The following is a 21,807-nucleotide window of genomic DNA, read 5'->3' as shown; positions in this document are numbered from 1 at the left end:
CGCACTCTGTTTCAGCCACTCTGTTTCTCACCGTCTGTTTCAGCCCCTCTGTTTCTCGCCCTCTGTTTCAGTCCCTCTGTTTCGCGCTCTCTGTATCAGCCCCTCTGTTTCAGTCCCTCTGTTTCTCGCCCTCTGTTTCTGCCCGTCTGTTTCTCGCCCTCTGTTTCAGCCCATCTGTTTCTCGCCCTCTGTTTCAGCCCCTCTGTTTCTCGCCCTCTGTTTCAGACCCTCTGATTCAGCCCCTCTGTTTCAGCCCCTCTGAATCAGCCCCTCTGATTCAGCCCCTCTGTTTCAGCCCCTCTGTTTCAGCCCCTCTGTTTCTCGCCCTCCGTTTCAGCCCCTCTGTTTCAGCCCCACTGTGTCAGCCCCTCTGTTTCTGCCCCTCTATTTCTCGCCCTCTGTTTCAGCCCCTCTGTTTCAGCCCCACTGTGTCAGCCCCTCTGTTTCAGCCCCTCTGTTTCTCGCCCTCTGTTTCAGCCCCTCTGTTTCAGTCCCTCTGTTTCAGTTCCTCTGTTTCTCGCCCTCTGTTTCTCGCCCACTGTTTCAGCCCCTCTGTTTCTCGCCCTCTGTTTCAGCCCCTCTGTTTCTCGCCCTCTGTTTCAGCCCCTCTGTTTCAGAACCTCTGTTTCAGACCCTCTGTTTCTGCCCCTCTGTTTCTCGCCCTCTGTTTCAGCCCCTCTGTTTCTTGCCCGCTGTTTCAGCCCCTCTGTTTCTCGCCCTCTGTTTCAGCCTCTCTGTTTCAGCCCCTCTGTTTCAGCCCCTCTGTTTCTCGCCCTCTGTTTCAGCCTCTCTGTTTCTCGCCCTCTGTTTCAGCCCCTCTGTTTCACCCCCTCTGTTTCAGTCCCTCTGTTTCTCGCCCTCTGTTTCTCGCCCTCTGTTTCAGCCCCTCTGTTTCTCGCCCTCTGTTTCAGTCCCTCTGTTTCTCGCCCTCTGTTTCAGCCCCTCTATTTCTCGCCCTCTGTTTCAGCCCCTCTGTTTCAGCCCCACTGTGTCAGCCCCTCTGTTTCAGCCCCTCTGTTTCTCGCCCTCTGTTTCAGCCCCTCTGTTTCAGCCCCACTGTGTCAGCCCCTCTGTTTCAGACCCTCTGTTTCTCGCCCTCTGTTTCAGCCCCTCTGTTTCTCGCCCTCTGTTTCAGCCCCTCTGTTTCTCGCCCTCTGTTTCAGCCCCTCTGTTTCAGCCCCTCTGTTTCAGTCCCTCTGTTTCTCGCCCTCTGTTTCTCGCCCTCTGTTTCAGCCCCTCTGTTTCTCGCCCTCTGTTTCAGCCCCTCTGTTTCTTGCCCTCTATTTCAGCCCCTCTGTTTCAGCCCCACTGTTTCAGCCCCTCTGTTTCAGCCCCTCTGTTTCTCGCCCTCTGTTTCTGCCCCTCTGTCTCTCGCCTTCTGTTTCAGCCCCTCTGTTTCTCGCCCTCTGTTTCAGCCCGTCTGATTCAGCCACTCTGTTTCAGCCCCTCTGTTTCAGCCCCACTGTGTCAGCCCCTCTGTTTCAGCCCCTCTGTTTCTCGCCCACTGTTTCAGCCCCTCTGTTTCTCGCCCTCTGTTTCAGCCCCTCTGTTTCTCGCCCTCTGTTTCAGCCCCTCTGTTTCTCGCCCTCTGTTTCAGCCCCTCTGTTTCAGTCCCGCTGTTTCTCGCCCTCTGTTTCTCGCCCTCTGTTTCAGCCCCTCTGTTTCTCGCCCTCTGTTTCAGCCCCTCTGTTTCTCTCCCTCTGTTTCTTGCCCTCTGTTTCAGCTCCTCTGTTTCAGCCCCTCTGTTTCAGCCCCTCTGTTTCTCGCCCTCTGTTTCAGCCCCTCTGTTTCTTGCCCTCTGTTTCAGCCTCTCTGTTTCTCGCCCTCTGTTTCAGCCTCTCTGTTTCAGCCCCTCTGTTTCAGACCCTCTGTTTCAGCCTCTCTGTTTCAGCCCCTCTGTTTGTCGCCCTCTGTTTCAGCCCCTCTGTTTCAGCCCCTCTGTTTCAGTCCCTCTGTTTCTCGCCCTCTGTTTCTCGCCCTCTGTTTCAGCCCCTCTGTTTCTCGCCCTCTGTTTCAGTCCCTCTGTTTCTCGCCCTCTGTTTCAGCCCCTCTATTTCTCGCCCTCTGTGTCAGCCCCTCTGTTCCAGCCCCACTGTGTCAGCCCCTCTGTTTCAGACCCTCTGTTTCTCGCGCTCTGTTTCAGCCCCTCTGTTTCTCGCCCTCTGTTTCAGCCCCTCTGTTTCTCGCCCTCTGTTTCAGCCCCTCTGATTCAGCCCCTCTGTTTCTCGCCCTCTGTTTCTCGCCCTCTTTTTCAGCCCCTCTGTTTCTTGCCCTCTGTTTCAGCCCCTCTGTTTCAGCCCCTCTGTTTCAGCCCCTCTGTTTCTCACCCTCTGTTTCAGCCCCACTGTTTCTCGCCCTCTGTTTCTCGCCCTCTGTTTCAGCCCCTCTGTTTCAGTCCCTCTGTTTCTAGCCCTCTGTTTCTCGCCCTCTGTTTCAGCCCCTCTGTTTCTCGCCCTCTGTTTCAGACCCTCTGTTTCAGCCCCTCTGTTTCAGCCCCTCTGTTTCAGCCCCTCTGTTTCTCGCCCTCTGTTTCAGCCCCTCTGTTTCTTGCCCTCTGTTTCAGCCCCTCTGTTTCTCGCCCTCTGTTTCAGCCCCTCTGTTTCAGTCCCTCTGTTTCTCGCCCTCTGTTTCTCGCCCTCTGTTTCAGGCCCTGTTTCTCGCCCTCTGTTTCAGCCCCTCTGTTTCAGCCCCACTGTGTCAGCCCCACTGTTTCAGACCCTCTGTTTCTCGCCCTCTGTTTCAGCCCCTCTGTTTCTCGCCCTCTGTTTCAGCATCTCTGTTTCAGCCCCTCTGTTTCAGTCCCTCTGTTTCTGGCCCTCTGTTTCTCGCCCTCTGTTTCAGCCCCTCTGTTTCTCGCCCTCTGTTTCAGCCCCTCTGTTTCAGCCCCTCCGTTTCTCGCCCTCTGTTTCAGCCACTCTGTTTCTCGCCGTCTGTTTCAGCCCCTCTGTTTCTCGCCCTCTGTTTCAGTCCCTCTGTTTCGCGCTCTCTGTATCAGCCCCTCTGTTTCAGTCCCTCTGTTTCTCGCCCTCTGTTTCTGCCCGTCTGTTTCTCGCCCTCTGTTTCAGCCCATCTGTTTCTCGCCCTCTGTTTCAGCCCCTCTGTTTCTCGCCCTCTGTCTCAGACCCTCTGATTCAGCCCCTCTGTTTCAGCCCCTCTGAATCAGCCCCTCTGATTCAGCCCCTCTGTTTCAGCCCCTCTGTTTCAGCCCCTCTGTTTCTCGCCCTCCGTTTCAGCCCCTCTGTTTCAGCCCCACTGTGTCAGCCCCTCTGTTTCAGCCCCTCTATTTCTCGCCCTCTGTTTCAGCCCCTCTGTTTCAGCCCCACTGTGTCAGCCCCTCTGTTTCAGCCCCTCTGTTTCTCGCCCTCTGTTTCAGCCCCTCTGTTTCAGTCCCTCTGTTTCAGTTCCTCTGTTTCTCGCCCTCTGTTTCTCGCCCACTGTTTCAGCCCCTCTGTTTCTCGCCCTCTGTTTCAGCCCCTCTGTTTCTCGCCCTCTGTTTCAGCCCCTCTGTTTCAGAACCTCTGTTTCAGACCCTCTGTTTCTGCCCCTCTGTTTCTCGCCCTCTGTTTCAGCCCCTCTGTTTCTTGCCCGCTGTTTCAGCCCCTCTGTTTCTCGCCCTCTGTTTCAGCCTCTCTGTTTCAGCCCCTCTGTTTCAGCCCCTCTGTTTCTCGCCCTCTGTTTCAGCCTCTCTGTTTCTCGCCCTCTGTTTCAGCCCCTCTGTTTCAGCCCCTCTGTTTCAGTCCCTCTGTTCTCGCCCTCTGTTTCTCGCCCTCTGTTTCAGCCCCTCTGTTTCTCGCCCTCTGTTTCAGTCCCTCTGTTTCTCGCCCTCTGTTTCAGCCCCTCTATTTCTCGCCCTCTGTTTCAGCCCCTCTGTTTCAGCCCCACTGTGTCAGCCCCTCTGTTTCAGCCCCTCTGTTTCTCGCCCTCTGTTTCAGCCCCTCTGTTTCAGCCCCACTGTGTCAGCCCCTCTGTTTCAGACCCTCTGTTTCTCGCCCTCTGTTTCAGCCCCTCTGTTTCTCGCCCTCTGTTTCAGCCCCTCTGTTTCTCGCCCTCTGTTTCAGCCCCTCTGTTTCAGCCCCTCTGTTTCAGTCCCTCTGTTTCTCGCCCTCTGTTTCTCGCCCTCTGTTTCAGCCCCTCTGTTTCTCGCCCTCTGTTTCAGCCCCTCTGTTTCTTGCCCTCTGTTTCAGCCCCTCTGTTTCAGCCCCACTGTTTCAGCCCCTCTGTTTCAGCCCCTCTGTTTCTCGCCCTCCGTTTCAGCCCCTCTGTTTCAGCCCCTCTGTTTCAGCCCCTCTGTTTCGCGCCCTCTGTTTCAGCCCCTCTGTTTCTCGCGCTCTGTTTCAGCCCCTCTGTTTCTCGCCCTCTGTTTCAGCCACTCTGTTTCTCGCCCTCTGTTTCAGCCCCTCTGTTTCAGCCCCACTGTTTCAGCCCCTCTGTTTCAGCCCCTCTGTTTCTCGCCCTCTGTTTCAGCCCCTCTGTTTCTCGCCCTCTGTTTCAGCCCCTCTGTTTCAGTCCCTCTGTTTCTCGCCCTCTGTTTCTCGCCCTCCGTTTCAGCCCCTCTGTTTCTCGCCCTCTGTTTCAGCCCCTCTGTTTCTCGCCCTCTGTTTCAGCTCCTCTGTTTCAGCCTCTCTGTTTCAGCCCCTCTGTTTCTCGCATCTCTGATTCAGCCCCTCTGTTTCTTGCCCTCTGTTTCAGCCCCTCTGTTTCTCGCCCTCTGTTTCAGCCTCTCTGTTTCTCGCCCTCTGTTTCAGGCCCTCTGTTTCAGCCCCTCTGTTTCTCGCCCTCTGTTTCAGCCCCTCTGTTTCTCGCCCTCTGTTTCAGCCCCTCTGTTTCTCGCACTCTGTGTCAGCCCCTCTGATTCAGCCCCTCTGTTGCAGCCCCTCTGATTCAGCCCCTCTGTTTCAGCCCCTCTATTTCATCCCCTCTGTTTCAGCCCCTCTATTTCATCCCCTCTGTGTCAGCCCCTCTGATTCAGCCCCTCTGTTGCAGCCTCTCTGTTTCAGCCCCTCTGTTTCTCGCATCTCTGATTCAGCCCCTCTGTTTCTTGCCCTCTGTTTCAGCCCCTCTGTTTCTCGCCCTCTGTTTCAGCCTCTCTGTTTCTCGCCCTCTGTTTCAGCCCCTCTGTTTCAGCCCCTCTGTTTCTCGCCCTCTGTTTCAGCCCCTCTGTTTCTCGCCCTCTGTTTCAGCCCCTCTGTTTCTCGCACTCTGTGTCAGCCCCTCTGATTCAGCCCCTCTGTTGCAGCCCCTCTGATTCAGCCCCTCTGTTTCAGCCCCTCTATTTCAGCCCCTCTGTTTCAGCCACTCTGTTTCATCCCATCTGTTTCTCGCCCTCTGTTTCTCACCCTCTGTTTCTCGCCCTCTGTTTCAGACCCTCTGTTTTTTGCCCTCTGTTTCAGCCCCTCTGTTTCTCGCCCTCTGTTTCTCACCCTCTGTTTCTCGCCCTCTGTTTCAGCCCCTCTGTTTTTTGCCCTCTGTTTCAGCCCGTCTGTTTCAGCCCCTCTGTTTCAGCCCCTCTGTTTCTCGCCCTCTGTTTCAGCCCCTCTGTTTCTCGCCCTCTGTTTCAGCCCCTCTGTTTCTCGCCCTCTGTTTCAGCCCCTCTGATTCAGCCCCTCTGTTTCAGCCCCTCTGATTCAGCCCCTCTGTTTCAGCCCCTCTGTTTCAGCCCCTCTGTTTCATCCCCTCTGTTTCTCGCCCTCTGTTTCAGCCTCTCTGTTTTTCGCCCTCTGTTTCAGCCCTCTGTTTCTCGCCCTCTGTTTCAGGCTCTCTGTTTCAGCCCGTCTGTTTCAGCCCCTCTGTTACAGCCCCTCTGTTTCTGGCCCTCTGTTTCTCGCCCGCTGTTTCAGCCCCTTTGTTTCTCGCCCTCTGTTTCAGCCCCTCTGTTTCAGCCCCTATGATTCAGCCCCTCTGATTCAGCCCCTCTGTTTCTCGCCCTCTGTTTCAGCCCCTCTGTTTCAGCCCCTCTGTTTCTCGCCCTCTGTTTCAGCCCCTCTGTTTCAGCCCCTCTGTTTCTCGCCCTCTGTTACAGCCCCTCTGTTTCTCGCCCTCTGTTTCAGCCCCTCTGTTTCAGCACCTCTGTTTCAGCCCCTCTGTTTCAGCCACCCTGTTTCAGCCCCTCTGTTTCAGCCCCTCTGTTTCAGCCCCTCTGTTTCATCCCCTCTGTTTCTCGCCCTCTGTTTCAGCCCCTCTGTTTTTCGCCCTCTTTTTCAGCCCCTCTGTTTCAGCCCTCTGTTTCAGCCCCTCTGTTTCTCACCCTCTGTTTCAGCCCCTCTGATTCAGCCCCTCTGTTTCTCGCCCTCTGTTTCAGCCCCTCTGTTTCGCTCCCTCTGTTTCAGCCCCTCTGTTTCTCGTCCTCTGTTTCAGCCCCACTGTTTCAGCCCCTCTGTTTCAGACCCTCTGTTTCAACCCCTCTGTTTCAGCCCCTCTGTTTCTAGCCCTCTGTTTCAGCCACTCTGTTTCTTGCCCTCTGTTTCAGCCCCTCTGTTTCAGCCCCTCTGTTTCTCGCCCGCTGTTTCTGCCCCTCTGTTTCAGCCCCTCAGTTTCTCGCCCTCTGTTTCAGCCCCGCTGATTCAGCCCCTCTGTTTCAGCCCCTCTGATTCATCCCCTCTGTTTCAGCCCCTCTATTTCAGCCCCTCTGTTTCAGCCCCTCTGATTCAGCTCCTCTGTTTCAGGCTCTCTGTTTCAGCCTGTCTGTTTCAGCCCCTCTGTTTCAGCCCCTCTGTTTCTCGCACTCTGTTTCAGCCCCTCTGTTTCTCGCCCTCTGTTTCAGCCCCTCTGTTTCTCGCCCTCTGTTTCAGCCCCTCTGTTTCAGCCCCTCTGTTTCAGTCCCTCTGTTTCTCGCCCTCTGTTTCTCGCCCTCTGTTTCAGCCCCTCTGTTTCTCGCCCTCTGTTTCAGCCCCTCTGTTTCTTGCCCTCTGTTTCAGCCCCTCTGTTTCAGCCCCACTGTTTCAGCCCCTCTGTTTCAGCCCCTCTGTTTCTCGCCCTCCGTTTCAGCCCCTCTGTTTCAGCCCCTCTGTTTCAGCCCCTCTGTTTCGCGCCCTCTGTTTCAGCCCCTCTGTTTCTCGCGCTCTGTTTCAGCCCCTCTGTTTCTCGCCCTCTGTTTCAGCCACTCTGTTTCTCGCCCTCTGTTTCAGCCCCTCTGTTTCAGCCCCACTGTTTCAGCCCCTCTGTTTCAGCCCCTCTGTTTCTCGCCCTCTGTTTCAGCCCCTCTGTTTCTCGCCCTCTGTTTCAGCCCCTCTGTTTCAGTCCCTCTGTTTCTCGCCCTCTGTTTCTCGCCCTCCGTTTCAGCCCCTCTGTTTCTCGCCCTCTGTTTCAGCCCCTCTGTTTCTCGCCCTCTGTTTCAGCTCCTCTGTTTCAGCCTCTCTGTTTCAGCCCCTCTGTTTCTCGCATCTCTGATTCAGCCCCTCTGTTTCTTGCCCTCTGTTTCAGCCCCTCTGTTTCTCGCCCTCTGTTTCAGCCTCTCTGTTTCTCGCCCTCTGTTTCAGGCCCTCTGTTTCAGCCCCTCTGTTTCTCGCCCTCTGTTTCAGCCCCTCTGTTTCTCGCCCTCTGTTTCAGCCCCTCTGTTTCTCGCACTCTGTGTCAGCCCCTCTGATTCAGCCCCTCTGTTGCAGCCCCTCTGATTCAGCCCCTCTGTTTCAGCCCCTCTATTTCATCCCCTCTGTTTCAGCCCCTCTATTTCATCCCCTCTGTGTCAGCCCCTCTGATTCAGCCCCCCTGTTGCAGCCTCTCTGTTTCAGCCCCTCTGTTTCTCGCATCTCTGATTCAGCCCCTCTGTTTCTTGCCCTCTGTTTCAGCCCCTCTGTTTCTCGCCCTCTGTTTCAGCCTCTCTGTTTCTCGCCCTCTGTTTCAGCCCCTCTGTTTCAGCCCCTCTGTTTCTCGCCCTCTGTTTCAGCCCCTCTGTTTCTCGCCCTCTGTTTCAGCCCCTCTGTTTCTCGCACTCTGTGTCAGCCCCTCTGATTCAGCCCCTCTGTTGCAGCCCCTCTGATTCAGCCCCTCTGTTTCAGCCCCTCTATTTCAGCCCCTCTGTTTCAGCCACTCTGTTTCATCCCATCTGTTTCTCGCCCTCTGTTTCTCACCCTCTGTTTCTCGCCCTCTGTTTCAGACCCTCTGTTTTTTGCCCTCTGTTTCAGCCCCTCTGTTTCTCGCCCTCTGTTTCTCACCCTCTGTTTCTCGCCCTCTGTTTCAGCCCCTCTGTTTTTTGCCCTCTGTTTCAGCCCGTCTGTTTCAGCCCCTCTGTTTCAGCCCCTCTGTTTCTCGCCCTCTGTTTCAGCCCCTCTGTTTCTCGCCCTCTGTTTCAGCCCCTCTGTTTCTCGCCCTCTGTTTCAGCCCCTCTGATTCAGCCCCTCTGTTTCAGCCCCTCTGATTCAGCCCCTCTGTTTCAGCCCCTCTGTTTCAGCCCCTCTGTTTCATCCCCTCTGTTTCTCGCCCTCTGTTTCAGCCTCTCTGTTTTTCGCCCTCTGTTTCAGCCCTCTGTTTCTCGCCCTCTGTTTCAGGCTCTCTGTTTCAGCCCGTCTGTTTCAGCCCCTCTGTTACAGCCCCTCTGTTTCTGGCCCTCTGTTTCTCGCCCGCTGTTTCAGCCCCTTTGTTTCTCGCCCTCTGTTTCAGACCCTCTGTTTCAGCCCCTCTGATTCAGCCCCTCTGATTCAGCCCCTCTGTTTCTCGCCCTCTGTTTCAGCCCCTCTGTTTCAGCCCCTCTGTTTCTCGCCCTCTGTTTCAGCCCCTCTGTTTCAGCCCCTCTGTTTCTCGCCCTCTGTTACAGCCCCTCTGTTTCTCGCCCTCTGTTTCAGCCCCTCTGTTTCAGCACCTCTGTTTCAGCCCCTCTGTTTCAGCCACCCTGTTTCAGCCCCTCTGTTTCAGCCCCTCTGTTTCAGCCCCTCTGTTTCATCCCCTCTGTTTCTCGCCCTCTGTTTCAGCCCCTCTGTTTTTCGCCCTCTTTTTCAGCCCCTCTGTTTCAGCCCTCTGTTTCAGCCCCTCTGTTTCTCACCCTCTGTTTCAGCCCCTCTGATTCAGCCCCTCTGTTTCTCGCCCTCTGTTTCAGCCCCTCTGTTTCGCTCCCTCTGTTTCAGCCCCTCTGTTTCTCGTCCTCTGTTTCAGCCCCACTGTTTCAGCCCCTCTGTTTCAGACCCTCTGTTTTAACCCCTCTGTTTCAGCCCCTCTGTTTCTAGCCCTCTGTTTCAGCCACTCTGTTTCTTGCCCTCTGTTTCAGCCCCTCTGTTTCAGCCCCTCTGTTTCTCGCCCGCTGTTTCTGCCCCTCTGTTTCAGCCCCTCAGTTTCTCGCCCTCTGTTTCAGCCCCGCTGATTCAGCCCCTCTGTTTCAGCCCCTCTGATTCATCCCCTCTGTTTCAGCCCCTCTATTTCAGCCCCTCTGTTTCAGCCCCTCTGATTCAGCTCCTCTGTTTCAGGCTCTCTGTTTCAGCCCGTCTGTTTCAGCCCCTCTGTTTCAGCCCCTCTGTTTCTCGCACTCTGTTTCTCGCCCGCTGTTTCCGTCCCTTAGTTTCTCGCCAACTGTTTCAGCCCCTCTGTTTCAGCCCCTCTGATTCAGCCGCTCTGATTCAGCCCCTCTGTTTCTCGCCCTCTGTTTCAGCCCCTCTGTTTCAGCCCCTCTGTTTCAGCCCTTCCGATTCATCCCCTCTGTTTCGGCCCCTCTGTTTCTCGCCCTCTGTTTCAGCCCCTCTGATTCACACTCTCTGTTTCAGCCCCTCTGTTTCAGCCCCTCTGTTTCTCGCCCTCTGTTTCTGCCCCTCTGTCTCTCGCCTTCTGTTTCAGCCCCTCTGTTTCTCGCCCTCTGTTTCAGCCCGTCTGATTCAGCCCCTCTGTTTCAGCCCCTCTGTTTCAGCCCCACTGTGTCAGCCCCTCTGTTTCAGCCCCTCTGTTTCTCGCCCTATGTTTCAGCCCCTCTGTTTCTCGCCCTCTGTTTCAGCCCCTCTGTTTCAGCCCCTCTGTTTCAGTCCCTCTGTTTCTCGCCCTCTGTTTCTCGCCCTCTGTTTCAGCCCCTCTGTTTCTCGCCCTCTGTTTCAGCCCCTCTGTTTCTCGCCCTCTGTTTCAGCCCCTCTGTTTCAGCTCCTCTGTTTCAGCCCCTCTGTTTCAGCACCTCTGTTTCTCGCCCTCTGTTTCAGCCCCTCTGTTTCTTGCCCTCTGTTTCAGCCCCTCTGTTTCTCGCCCTCTGTTTCAGCCTCTCTGTTTCAGCCCCTCTGTTTCAGCCCCTCTGTTTCAGCCTCTCTGTTTCAGCCCCTCTGTTTCTCGCCCTCTGTTTCAGCCCCTCTGTTTCAGACCCTCTGTTTCTCGCCCTCTCTTTCTCGCCCTCTGTTTCAGCCCCTCTGTTTCTCGCCCTCTGTTTCAGTCCCTCTGTTTCTCGCCCTCTGTTTCAGCCCCTCTATTTCTCGCCCTCTGTTTCAGCCCCTCTGTTCCAGCCCCACTGTGTCAGCCCCTCTGTTTCAGACCCTCTGTTTCTCGCGCTCTGTTTCAGCCCCTCTGTTTCTCGCCCTCTGTCTCAGCCCCTCTGTTTCTCGCCCTCTGTTTCAGCCCCTCTGATTCAGCCCCTCTGTTTCTCGCCCTCTGTTTCTCGCCCTCTTTTTCAGCCCCTCTGTTTCTCGCCCTCTGTTTCAGCCCCTCTGTTTCTCACCCTCTGTTTCAGCCCCTCTGTTTCTCACCCTCTGTTTCAGCCCCTCTGTTTCAGCCCCTCTGTTTCTCGCCCTCTGTTTCAGCCCCTCTGTTTCTCGCCCTCTGTTTCAGCCCCTCTGATTCAGCCCCTCTGTTTCTAGCCCTCTGTTTCTCGCCCTCTGTTTCAGCCCCTCTGTTTCAGTCCCTCTGTTTCTAGCCCTCTGTTTCTCGCCCTCTGTTTCAGCCCCTCTGTTTCTCGCCCTCTGTTTCAGACCCTCTGTTTCTCGCCCTCTGTTTCAGCCCCTCTGTTTCTCGCCCTCTGTTTCAGCCCCTCTGTTTCTTGCCCTCTGTTTCAGCCCCTCTGTTTCAGCCCCACTGTTTCAGCCCCTCTGTTTCAGCCCCTCTGTTTCAGCCCCTCTGTTTCAGCCCCTCTGTCTCTCGCCTTCTGTTTCAGCCCCTCTGTTTCTCGCCCTCTGTTTCAGCCCGTCTGATTCAGCCACTCTGTTTCAGCCCCTCTGTTTCAGCCCCACTGTGTCAGCCCCTCTGTTTCAGCCCCTCTGTTTCTCGCCCTCTGTTTCAGCCCCTCTGTTTCTCGCCCTCTGTTTCAGCCCCTCTGTTTCTCGCCCTCTGTTTCAGCCCCTCTGTTTCTCGCCCTCTGTTTCAGCCCCTCTGTTTCAGTCCCGCTGTTTCTCGCCCTCTGTTTCTCGCCCTCTGTTTCAGCCCCTCTGTTTCTCGCCCTCTGTTTCAGCCCCTCTGTTTCTCTCCCTCTGTTTCTTGCCCTCTGTTTCAGCTCCTCTGTTTCAGCCCCTCTGTTTCAGCCCCTCTGTTTCTCGCCCTCTGTTTCAGCCCCTCTGTTTCTTGCCCTCTGTTTCAGCCTCTCTGTTTCTCGCCCTCTGTTTCAGCCTCTCTGTTTCAGCCCCTCTGTTTCAGACCCTCTGTTTCAGCCTCTCTGTTTCAGCCCCTCTGTTTGTCGCCCTCTGTTTCAGCCCCTCTGTTTCAGCCCCTCTGTTTCAGTCCCTCTGTTTCTCGCCCTCTGTTTCTCGCCCTCTGTTTCAGCCCCTCTGTTTCTCGCCCTCTGTTTCAGTCCCTCTGTTTCTCGCCCTCTGTTTCAGCCCCTCTATTTCTCGCCCTCTGTGTCAGCCCCTCTGTTCCAGCCCCACTGTGTCAGCCCCTCTGTTTCAGACCCTCTGTTTCTCGCGCTCTGTTTCAGCCCCTCTGTTTCTCGCCCTCTGTTTCAGCCCCTCTGTTTCTCGCCCTCTGTTTCAGCCCCTCTGATTCAGCCCCTCTGTTTCTCGCCCTCTGTTTCTCGCCCTCTTTTTCAGCCCCTCTGTTTCCTGCCCTCTGTTTCAGCCCCTCTGTTTCAGCCCCTCTGTTTCAGCCCCTCTGTTTCTCGCCCTCTGTTTCAGCCCCTCTGTTTCTCGCCCTCTGTTTCTCGCCCTCTGTTTCAGCCCCTCTGTTTCAGTCCCTCTGTTTCTAGCCCTCTGTTTCTCGCCCTCTGTTTCAGCCCCTCTGTTTCTCGCCCTCTGTTTCAGCCCCTCTGTTTCAGCCCCTCTGTTTCAGCCCCTCTGTTTCAGCCCCTCTGTTTCTCGCCCTCTGTTTCAGCCCCTCTGTTTCTTGCCCTCTGTTTCAGCCCCTCTGTTTCTCGCCCTCTGTTTCAGCCCCTCTGTTTCAGTCCCTCTGTTTCTCGCCCTCTGTTTCTCGCCCTCTGTTTCAGGCCCTGTTTCTCGCCCTCTGTTTCAGCCCCTCTGTTTCAGCCCCACTGTGTCAGCCCCACTGTTTCAGACCCTCTGTTTCTCGCCCTCTGTTTCAGCCCCTCTGTTTCTCGCCCTCTGTTTCAGCCCCTCTGTTTCTCGCCCTCTGTTTCAGCATCTCTGTTTCAGCCCCTCTGTTTCAGTCCCTCTGTTTCTGGCCCTCTGTTTCTCGCCCTCTGTTTCAGCCCCTCTGTTTCTCGCCCTCTGTTTCAGCCCCTCTGTTTCAGCCCCTCCGTTTCTCGCACTCTGTTTCAGCCACTCTGTTTCTCGCCGTCTGTTTCAGCCCCTCTGTTTCTCGCCCTCTGTTTCAGTCCCTCTGTTTCGCGCTCTCTGTATCAGCCCCTCTGTTTCAGTCCCTCTGTTTCTCGCCCTCTGTTTCTGCCCGTCTGTTTCTCGCCCTCTGTTTCAGCCCATCTGTTTCTCGCCCTCTGTTTCAGCCCCTCTGTTTCTCGCCCTCTGTTTCAGACCCTCTGATTCAGCCCCTCTGTTTCAGCCCCTCTGAATCAGCCCCTCTGATTCAGCCCCTCTGTTTCAGCCCCTCTGTTTCAGCCCCTCTGTTTCTCGCCCTCCGTTTCAGCCCCTCTGTTTCAGCCCCACTGTGTCAGCCCCTCTGTTTCAGCCCCTCTATTTCTCGCCCTCTGTTTCAGCCCCTCTGTTTCAGCCCCACTGTGTCAGCCCCTCTGTTTCAGCCCCTCTGTTTCTCGCCCTCTGTTTCAGCCCCTCTGTTTCAGTCCCTCTGTTTCAGTTCCTCTGTTTCTCGCCCTCTGTTTCTCGCCCACTGTTTCAGCCCCTCTGTTTCTCGCCCTCTGTTTCAGCCCCTCTGTTTCTCGCCCTCTGTTTCAGCCCCTCTGTTTCAGAACCTCTGTTTCAGACCCTCTGTTTCTGCCCCTCTGTTTCTCGCCCTCTGTTTCAGCCCCTCTGTTTCTTGCCCGCTGTTTCAGCCCCTCTGTTTCTCGCCCTCTGTTTCAGCCTCTCTGTTTCAGCCCCTCTGTTTCAGCCCCTCTGTTTCTCGCCCTCTGTTTCAGCCTCTCTGTTTCTCGCCCTCTGTTTCAGCCCCTCTGTTTCAGCCCCTCTGTTTCAGTCCCTCTGTTTCTCGCCCTCTGTTTCTCGCCCTCTGTTTCAGCCCCTCTGTTTCTCGCCCTCTGTTTCAGTCCCTCTGTTTCTCGCCCTCTGTTTCAGCCCCTCTATTTCTCGCCCTCTGTTTCAGCCCCTCTGTTTCAGCCCCACTGTGTCAGCCCCTCTGTTTCAGCCCCTCTGTTTCTCGCCCTCTGTTTCAGCCCCTCTGTTTCAGCCCCACTGTGTCAGCCCCTCTGTTTCAGACCCTCTGTTTCTCGCCCTCTGTTTCAGCCCCTCTGTTTCTCGCCCTCTGTTTCAGCCCCTCTGTTTCTCGCCCTCTGTTTCAGCCCCTCTGTTTCAGCCCCTCTGTTTCAGTCCCTCTGTTTCTCGCCCTCTGTTTCTCGCCCTCTGTTTCAGCCCCTCTGTTTCTCGCCCTCTGTTTCAGCCCCTCTGTTTCTTGCCCTCTGTTTCAGCCCCTCTGTTTCAGCCCCACTGTTTCAGCCCCTCTGTTTCAGCCCCTCTGTTTCTCGCCCTCTGTTTCTGCCCCTCTGTCTCTCGCCTTCTGTTTCAGCCCCTCTGTTTCTCGCCCTCTGTTTCAGCCCGTCTGATTCAGCCACTCTGTTTCAGCCCCTCTGTTTCAGCCCCACTGTGTCAGCCCCTCTGTTTCAGCCCCTCTGTTTCTCGCCCTCTGTTTCAGCCCCTCTGTTTCTCGCCCTCTGTTTCAGCCCCTCTGTTTCTCGCCCTCTGTTTCAGCCCCTCTGTTTCAGTCCCGCTGTTTCTCGCCCTCTGTTTCTCGCCCTCTGTTTCAGCCCCTCTGTTTCTCGCCCTCTGTTTCAGCCCCTCTGTTTCTCTCCCTCTGTTTCTTGCCCTCTGTTTCAGCTCCTCTGTTTCAGCCCCTCTGTTTCAGCCCCTCTGTTTCTCGCCCTCTGTTTCAGCCCCTCTGTTTCTTGCCCTCTGTTTCAGCCTCTCTGTTTCTCGCCCTCTGTTTCAGCCTCTCTGTTTCAGCCCCTCTGTTTCAGACCCTCTGTTTCAGCCTCTCTGTTTCAGCCCCTCTGTTTGTCGCCCTCTGTTTCAGCCCCTCTGTTTCAGCCCCTCTGTTTCAGTCCCTCTGTTTCTCGCCCTCTGTTTCTCGCCCTCTGTTTCAGCCCCTCTGTTTCTCGCCCTCTGTTTCAGTCCCTCTGTTTCTCGCCCTCTGTTTCAGCCCCTCTATTTCTCGCCCTCTGTGTCAGCCCCTCTGTTCCAGCCCCACTGTGTCAGCCCCTCTGTTTCAGACCCTCTGTTTCTCGCGCTCTGTTTCAGCCCCTCTGTTTCTCGCCCTCTGTTTCAGCCCCTCTGTTTCTCGCCCTCTGTTTCAGCCCCTCTGATTCAGCCCCTCTGTTTCTCGCCCTCTGTTTCTCGCCCTCTTTTTCAGCCCCTCTGTTTCTTGCCCTCTGTTTCAGCCCCTCTGTTTCAGCCCCTCTGTTTCAGCCCCTCTGTTTCTCACCCTCTGTTTCAGCCCCACTGTTTCTCGCCCTCTGTTTCTCGCCCTCTGTTTCAGCCACTCTGTTTCAGTCCCTCTGTTTCTAGCCCTCTGTTTCTCGCCCTCTGTTTCAGCCCCTCTGTTTCTCGCCCTCTGTTTCAGACCCTCTGTTTCAGCCCCTCTGTTTCAGCCCCTCTGTTTCAGCCCCTCTGTTTCTCGCCCTCTGTTTCAGCCCCTCTGTTTCTTGCCCTCTGTTTCAGCCCCTCTGTTTCTCGCCCTCTGTTTCAGCCCCTCTGTTTCAGTCCCTCTGTTTCTCGCCCTCTGTTTCTCGCCCTCTGTTTCAGGCCCTGTTTCTCGCCCTCTGTTTCAGCCCCTCTGTTTCAGCCCCACTGTGTCAGCCCCACTGTTTCAGACCCTCTGTTTCTCGCCCTCTGTTTCAGCCCCTCTGTTTCTCGCCCTCTGTTTCAGCCCCTCTGTTTCTCGCCCTCTGTTTCAGCATCTCTGTTTCAGCCCCTCTGTTTCAGTCCCTGTGTTTCTGGCCCTCTGTTTCTCGCCCTCTGTTTCAGCCCCTCTGTTTCTCGCCCTCTGTTTCAGCCCCTCTGTTTCAGCCCCTCCGTTTCTCGCCCTCTGTTTCAGCCACTCTGTTTCTCGCCGTCTGTTTCAGCCCCTCTGTTTCTCGCCCTCTGTTTCAGTCCCTCTGTTTCGCGCTCTCTGTATCAGCCCCTCTGTTTCAGTCCCTCTGTTTCTCGCCCTCTGTTTCTGCCCGTCTGTTTCTCGCCCTCTGTTTCAGCCCATCTGTTTCTCGCCCTCTGTTTCAGCCCCTCTGTTTCTCGCCCTCTGTTTCAGACCCTCTGATTCAGCCCCTCTGTTTCAGCCCCTCTGAATCAGCCCCTCTGATTCAGCCCCTCTGTTTCAGCCCCTCTGTTTCAGCCCCTCTGTTTCTCGCCCTCCGTTTCAGCCCCTCTGTTTCAGCCCCACTGTGTCAGCCCCTCTGTTTCAGCCCCTCTATTTCTCGCCCTCTGTTTCAGCCCCTCTGTTTCAGCCCCACTGTGTCAGCCCCTCTGTTTCAGCCCCTCTGTTTCTCGCCCTCTGTTTCAGCCCCTCTGTTTCAGTCCCTCTGTTTCAGTTCCTCTGTTTCTCGCCCTCTGTTTCTCGCCCACTGTTTCAGCCCCTCTGTTTCTCGCCCTCTGTTTCAGCCCCTCTGTTTCTCGCCCTCTGTTTCAGCCCCTCTGTTTCAGAACCTCTGTTTCAGACCCTCTGTTTCTGCCCCTCTGTTTCTCGCCCTCTGTTTCAGCCCCTCTGTTTCTTGCCCGCTGTTTCAGCCCCTCTGTTTCTCGCCCTCTGTTTCAGCCTCTCTGTTTCAGCCCCTCTGTTTCAGCCCCTCTGTTTCTCGCCCTCTGTTTCAGCCTCTCTGTTTCTCGCCCTCTGTTTCAGCCCCTCTGTTTCAGCCCCTCTGTTTCAGTCCCTCTGTTCTCGCCCTCTGTTTCTCGCCCTCTGTTTCAGCCCCTCTGTTTCTCGCCCTCTGTTTCAGTCCCTCTGTTTCTCGCCCTCTGTTTCAGCCCCTCTATTTCTCGCCCTCTGTTTCAGCCCCTCTGTTTCAGCCCCACTGTGTCAGCCCCTCTGTTTCAGCCCCTCTGTTTCTCGCCCTCTGTTTCAGCCCCTCTGTTTCAGCCCCACTGTGTCAGCCCCTCTGTTTCAGACCCTCTGTTTCTCGCCCTCTGTTTCAGCCCCTCTGTTTCTCGCCCTCTGTTTCAGCCCCTCTGTTTCTCGCCCTCTGTTTCAGCCCCTCTGTTTCAGCCCCTCTGTTTCAGTCCCTCTGTTTCTCGCCCTCTGTTTCTCGCCCTCTGTTTCAGCCCCTCTGTTTCTCGCCCTCTGTTTCAGCCCCTCTGTTTCTTGCCCTCTGTTTCAGCCCCTCTGTTTCAGCCCCACTGTTTCAGCCCCTCTGTTTCAGCCCCTCTGTTTCTCGCCCTCCGTTTCAGCCCCTCTGTTTCAGCCCCTCTGTTTCAGCCCCTCTGTTTCGCGCCCTCTGTTTCAGCCCCTCTGTTTCTCGCGCTCTGTTTCAGCCCCTCTGTTTCTCGCCCTCTGTTTCAGCCACTCTGTTTCTCGCCCTCTGTTTCAGCCCCTCTGTTTCAGCCCCACTGTTTCAGCCCCTCTGTTTCAGCCCCTCTGTTTCTCGCCCTCTGTTTCAGCCCCTCTGTTTCTCGCCCTCTAATTCAGCCCCTCTGTTTCAGTCCCTCTGTTTCTCGCCCTCTGTTTCTCGCCCTCCGTTTCAGCCCCTCTGTTTCTCGCCCTCTGTTTCAGCCCCTCTGTTTCTCGCCCTCTGTTTCAGCTCCTCTGTTTCAGCCTCTCTGTTTCAGCCCCTCTGTTTCTCGCATCTCTGATTCAGCCCCTCTGTTTCTTGCCCTCTGTTTCAGCCCCTCTGTTTCTCGCCCTCTGTTTCAGCCTCTCTGTTTCTCGCCCTCTGTTTCAGGCCCTCTGTTTCAGCCCCTCTGTTTCTCGCCCTCTGTTTCAGCCCCTCTGTTTCTCGCCCTCTGTTTCAGCCCCTCTGTTTCTCGCACTCTGTGTCAGCCCCTCTGATTCAGCCCCTCTGTTGCAGCCCCTCTGATTCAGCCCCTCTGTTTCAGCCCCTCTATTTCATCCCCTCTGTTTCAGCCCCTCTATTTCATCCCCTCTGTGTCAGCCCCTCTGATTCAGCCCCTCTGTTGCAGCCTCTCTGTTTCAGCCCCTCTGTTTCTCGCATCTCTGATTCAGCCCCTCTGTTTCTTGCCCTCTGTTTCAGCCCCTCTGTTTCTCGCCCTCTGTTTCAGCCTCTCTGTTTCTCGCCCTCTGTTTCAGCCCCTCTGTTTCAGCCCCTCTGTTTCTCGCCCTCTGTTTCAGCCCCTCTGTTTCTCGCCCTCTGTTTCAGCCCCTCTGTTTCTCGCACTCTGTGTCAGCCCCTCTGATTCAGCCCCTCTGTTGCAGCCCCTCTGATTCAGCCCCTCTGTTTCAGCCCCTCTATTTCAGCCCCTCTGTTTCAGCCACTCTGTTTCATCCCATCTGTTTCTCGCCCTCTGTTTCTCACCCTCTGTTTCTCGCCCTCTGTTTCAGCCCCTCTGTTTTTTGCCCTCTGTTTCAGCCCCTCTGTTTCTCGCCCTCTGTTTCTCACCCTCTGTTTCTCGCCCTCTGTTTCAGCCCCTCTGTTTTTTGCCCTCTGTTTCAGCCCGTCTGTTTCAGCCCCTCTGTTTCAGCCCCTCTGTTTCTCGCCCTCTGTTTCAGCCCCTCTGTTTCTCGCCCTCTGTTTCAGCCCCTCTGTTTCTCGCCCTCTGTTTCAGCCCCTCTGATTCAGCCCCTCTGTTTCAGCCCCTCTGATTCAGCCCCTCTGTTTCAGCCCCTCTGTTTCAGCCCCTCTGTTTCATCCCCTCTGTTTCTCGCCCTCTGTTTCAGCCTCTCTGTTTTTCGCCCTCTGTTTCAGCCCTCTGTTTCTCGCCCTCTGTTTCAGGCTCTATGTTTCAGCCCGTCTGTTTCAGCCCCTCTGTTACAGCCCCTCTGTTTCTGGCCCTCTGTTTGTCGCCCGCTGTTTCGGCCCCTTTGTTTCTCGCCCTCTGTTTCAGCCCCTCTGTTTCAGCCCCTCTGATTCAGCCCCTCTGATTCAGCCCCTCTGTTTCTCGCCCTCTGTTTCAGCCCCTCTGTTTCAGCCCCTCTGTTTCTCGCCCTCTGTTTCAGCCCCTCTGTTTCAGCCCCTCTGTTTCTCGCCCTCTGTTACAGCCCCCCTGTTTCTCGCCCTCTGTTTCAGCCCCTCTGTTTCAGCACCTCTGTTTCAGCCCCTCTGTTTCAGCCACCCTGTTTCAGCCCCTCTGTTTCAGCCCCTCTGTTTCAGCCCCTCTGTTTCATCCCCTCTGTTTCTCGCCCTCTGTTTCAGCCCCTCTGTTTTTCGCCCTCTTTTTCAGCCCCTCTGTTTCAGCCCTCTGTTTCAGCCCCTCTGTTTCTCACCCTCTGTTTCAGCCCCTCTGATTCAGCCCCTCTGTTTCTCGCCCTCTGTTTCAGCCCCTCTGTTTCGCTCCCTCTGTTTCAGCCCCTCTGTTTCTCGTCCTCTGTTTCAGCCCCACTGTTTCAGCCCCTCTGTTTCAGACCCTCTGTTTCAACCCCTCTGTTTCAGCCCCTCTGTTTCTAGCCCTCTGTTTCAGCCCCTCTGTTTCTCGCCCTCCGTTTCAGCCCCTCTGTTTCAGCCCCACTGTGTCAGCCCCTCTGTTTCAGCCCCTCTATTTCTCGCCCTCTGTTTCAGCCCCTCTGTTTCAGCCCCACTGTGTCAGCCCCTCTGTTTCAGCCCCTCTGTTTCTCGCCCTCTGTTTCAGCCCCTCTGTTTCAGTCCCTCTGTTTCAGTTCCTCTGTTTCTCGCCCTCTGTTTCTCGCCCACTGTTTCAGCCCCTCTGTTTCTCGCCCTCTGTTTCAGCCCCTCTGTTTCTCGCCCTCTGTTTCAGCCCCTCTGTTTCAGAACCTCTGTTTCAGACCCTCTGTTTCTGCCCCTCTGTTTCTCGCCCTCTGTTTCAGCCCCTCTGTTTCTTGCCCGCTGTTTCAGCCCCTCTGTTTCTCGCCCTCTGTTTCAGCCTCTCTGTTTCAGCCCCTCTGTTTCAGCCCCTCTGTTTCTCGCCCTCTGTTTCAGCCTCTCTGTTTCTCGCCCTCTGTTTCAGCCCCTCTGTTTCAGCCCCTCTGTTTCAGTCCCTCTGTTCTCGCCCTCTGTTTCTCGCCCTCTGTTTCAGCCCCTCTGTTTCACGCCCTCTGTTTCAGTCCCTCTGTTTCTCGCCCTCTGTTTCAGCCCCTCTATTTCTCGCCCTCTGTTTCAGCCCCTCTGTTTCAGCCCCACTGTGTCAGCCCCTCTGTTTCAGCCCCTCTGTTTCTCGCCCTCTGTTTCAGCCCCTCTGTTTCAGCCCCACTGTGTCAGCCCCTCTGTTTCAGACCCTCTGTTTCTCGCCCTCTGTTTCAGCCCCTCTGTTTCTCGCCCTCTGTTTCAGCCCCTCTGTTTCTCGCCCTCTGTTTCAGCCCCTCTGTTTCAGCCCCTCTGTTTCAGTCCCTCTGTTTCTCGCCCTCTGTTTCTCGCCCTCTGTTTCAGCCCCTCTGTTTCTCGCCCTCTGTTTCAGCCCCTCTGTTTCTTGCCCTCTGTTTCAGCCCCTCTGTTTCAGCCCCACTGTTTCAGCCCCTCTGTTTCAGCCCCTCTGTTTCTCGCCCTCCGTTTCAGCCCCTCTGTTTCAGCCCCTCTGTTTCAGCCCCTCTGTTTCGCGCCCTCTGTTTCAGCCCCTCTGTTTCTCGCGCTCTGTTTCAGCCCCTCTGTTTCTCGCCCTCTGTTTCAGCCACTCTGTTTCTCGCCCTCTGTTTCAGCCCCTCTGTTTCAGCCCCACTGTTTCAGCCCCTCTGTTTCAGCCCCTCTGTTTCTCGCCCTCTGTTTCAGCCCCTCTGTTTCTCGCCCTCTAATTCAGCCCCTCTGTTTCAGTCCCTCTGTTTCTCGCCCTCTGTTTCTCGCCCTCCGTTTCAGCCCCTCTGTTTCTCGCCCTCTGTTTCAGCCCCTCTGTTTCTCGCCCTCTGTTTCAGCTCCTCTGTTTCAGCCTCTCTGTTTCAGCCCCTCTGTTTCTCGCATCTCTGATTCAGCCCCTCTGTTTCTTGCCCTCTGTTTCAGCCCCTCTGTTTCTCGCCCTCTGTTTCAGCCTCTCTGTTTCTCGCCCTCTGTTTCAGGCCCTCTGTTTCAGCCCCTCTGTTTCTCGCCCTCTGTTTCAGCCCCTCTGTTTCTCGCCCTCTGTTTCAGCCCCTCTGTTTCTCGCACTCTGTGTCAGCCCCTCTGATTCAGCCCCTCTGTTGCAGCCCCTCTGATTCAGCCCCTCTGTTTCAGCCCCTCTATTTCATCCCCTCTGTTTCAGCCCCTCTATTTCATCCCCTCTGTGTCAGCCCCTCTGATTCAGCCCCTCTGTTGCAGCCTCTCTGTTTCAGCCCCTCTGTTTCTCGCATCTCTGATTCAGCCCCTCTGTTTCTTGCCCTCTGTTTCAGCCCCTCTGTTTCTCGCCCTCTGTTTCAGCCTCTCTGTTTCTCGCCCTCTGTTTCAGCCCCTCTGTTTCAGCCCCTCTGTTTCTCGCCCTCTGTTTCAGCCCCTCTGTTTCTCGCCCTCTGTTTCAGCCCCTCTGTTTCTCGCACTCTGTGTCAGCCCCTCTGATTCAGCCCCTCTGTTGCAGCCCCTCTGATTCAGCCCCTCTGTTTCAGCCCCTCTATTTCAGCCCCTCTGTTTCAGCCACTCTGTTTCATCCCATCTGTTTCTCGCCCTCTGTTTCTCACCCTCTGTTTCTCGCCCTCTGTTTCAGCCCCTCTGTTTTTTGCCCTCTGTTTCAGCCCCTCTGTTTCTCGCCCTCTGTTTCTCACCCTCTGTTTCTCGCCCTCTGTTTCAGCCCCTCTGTTTTTTGCCCTCTGTTTCAGCCCGTCTGTTTCAGCCCCTCTGTTTCAGCCCCTCTGTTTCTCGCCCTCTGTTTCAGCCCCTCTGTTTCTCGCCCTCTGTTTCAGCCCCTCTGATTCAGCCCCTCTGTTTCAGCCCCTCTGATTCAGCCCCTCTGTTTCAGCCCCTCTGTTTCAGCCCCTCTGTTTCATCCCCTCTGTTTCTCGCCCTCTGTTTCAGCCTCTCTGTTTTTCGCCCTCTGTTTCAGCCCTCTGTTTCTCGCCCTCTGTTTCAGGCTCTCTGTTTCAGCCCGTCTGTTTCAGCCCCTCTGTTACAGCCCCTCTGTTTCTGGCCCTCTGTTTCTCGCCCGCTGTTTCGGCCCCTTTGTTTCTCGCCCTCTGTTTCAGCCCCTCTGTTTCAGCCCCTCTGATTCAGCCCCTCTGATTCAGCCCCTCTGTTTCTCGCCCTCTGTTTCAGCCCCTCTGTTTCAGCCCCTCTGTTTCTCGCCCTCTGTTTCAGCCCCTCTGTTTCAGCCCCTCTGTTTCTCGCCCTCTGTTACAGCC

This window comes from Chiloscyllium punctatum, unplaced genomic scaffold (genome assembly GCF_047496795.1).
Source record: "Chiloscyllium punctatum isolate Juve2018m unplaced genomic scaffold, sChiPun1.3 scaffold_56, whole genome shotgun sequence".
NCBI classification, from domain to species: domain Eukaryota; kingdom Metazoa; phylum Chordata; class Chondrichthyes; order Orectolobiformes; family Hemiscylliidae; genus Chiloscyllium; species Chiloscyllium punctatum.
Note: the sequence above shows the minus strand (reverse complement) of the source record.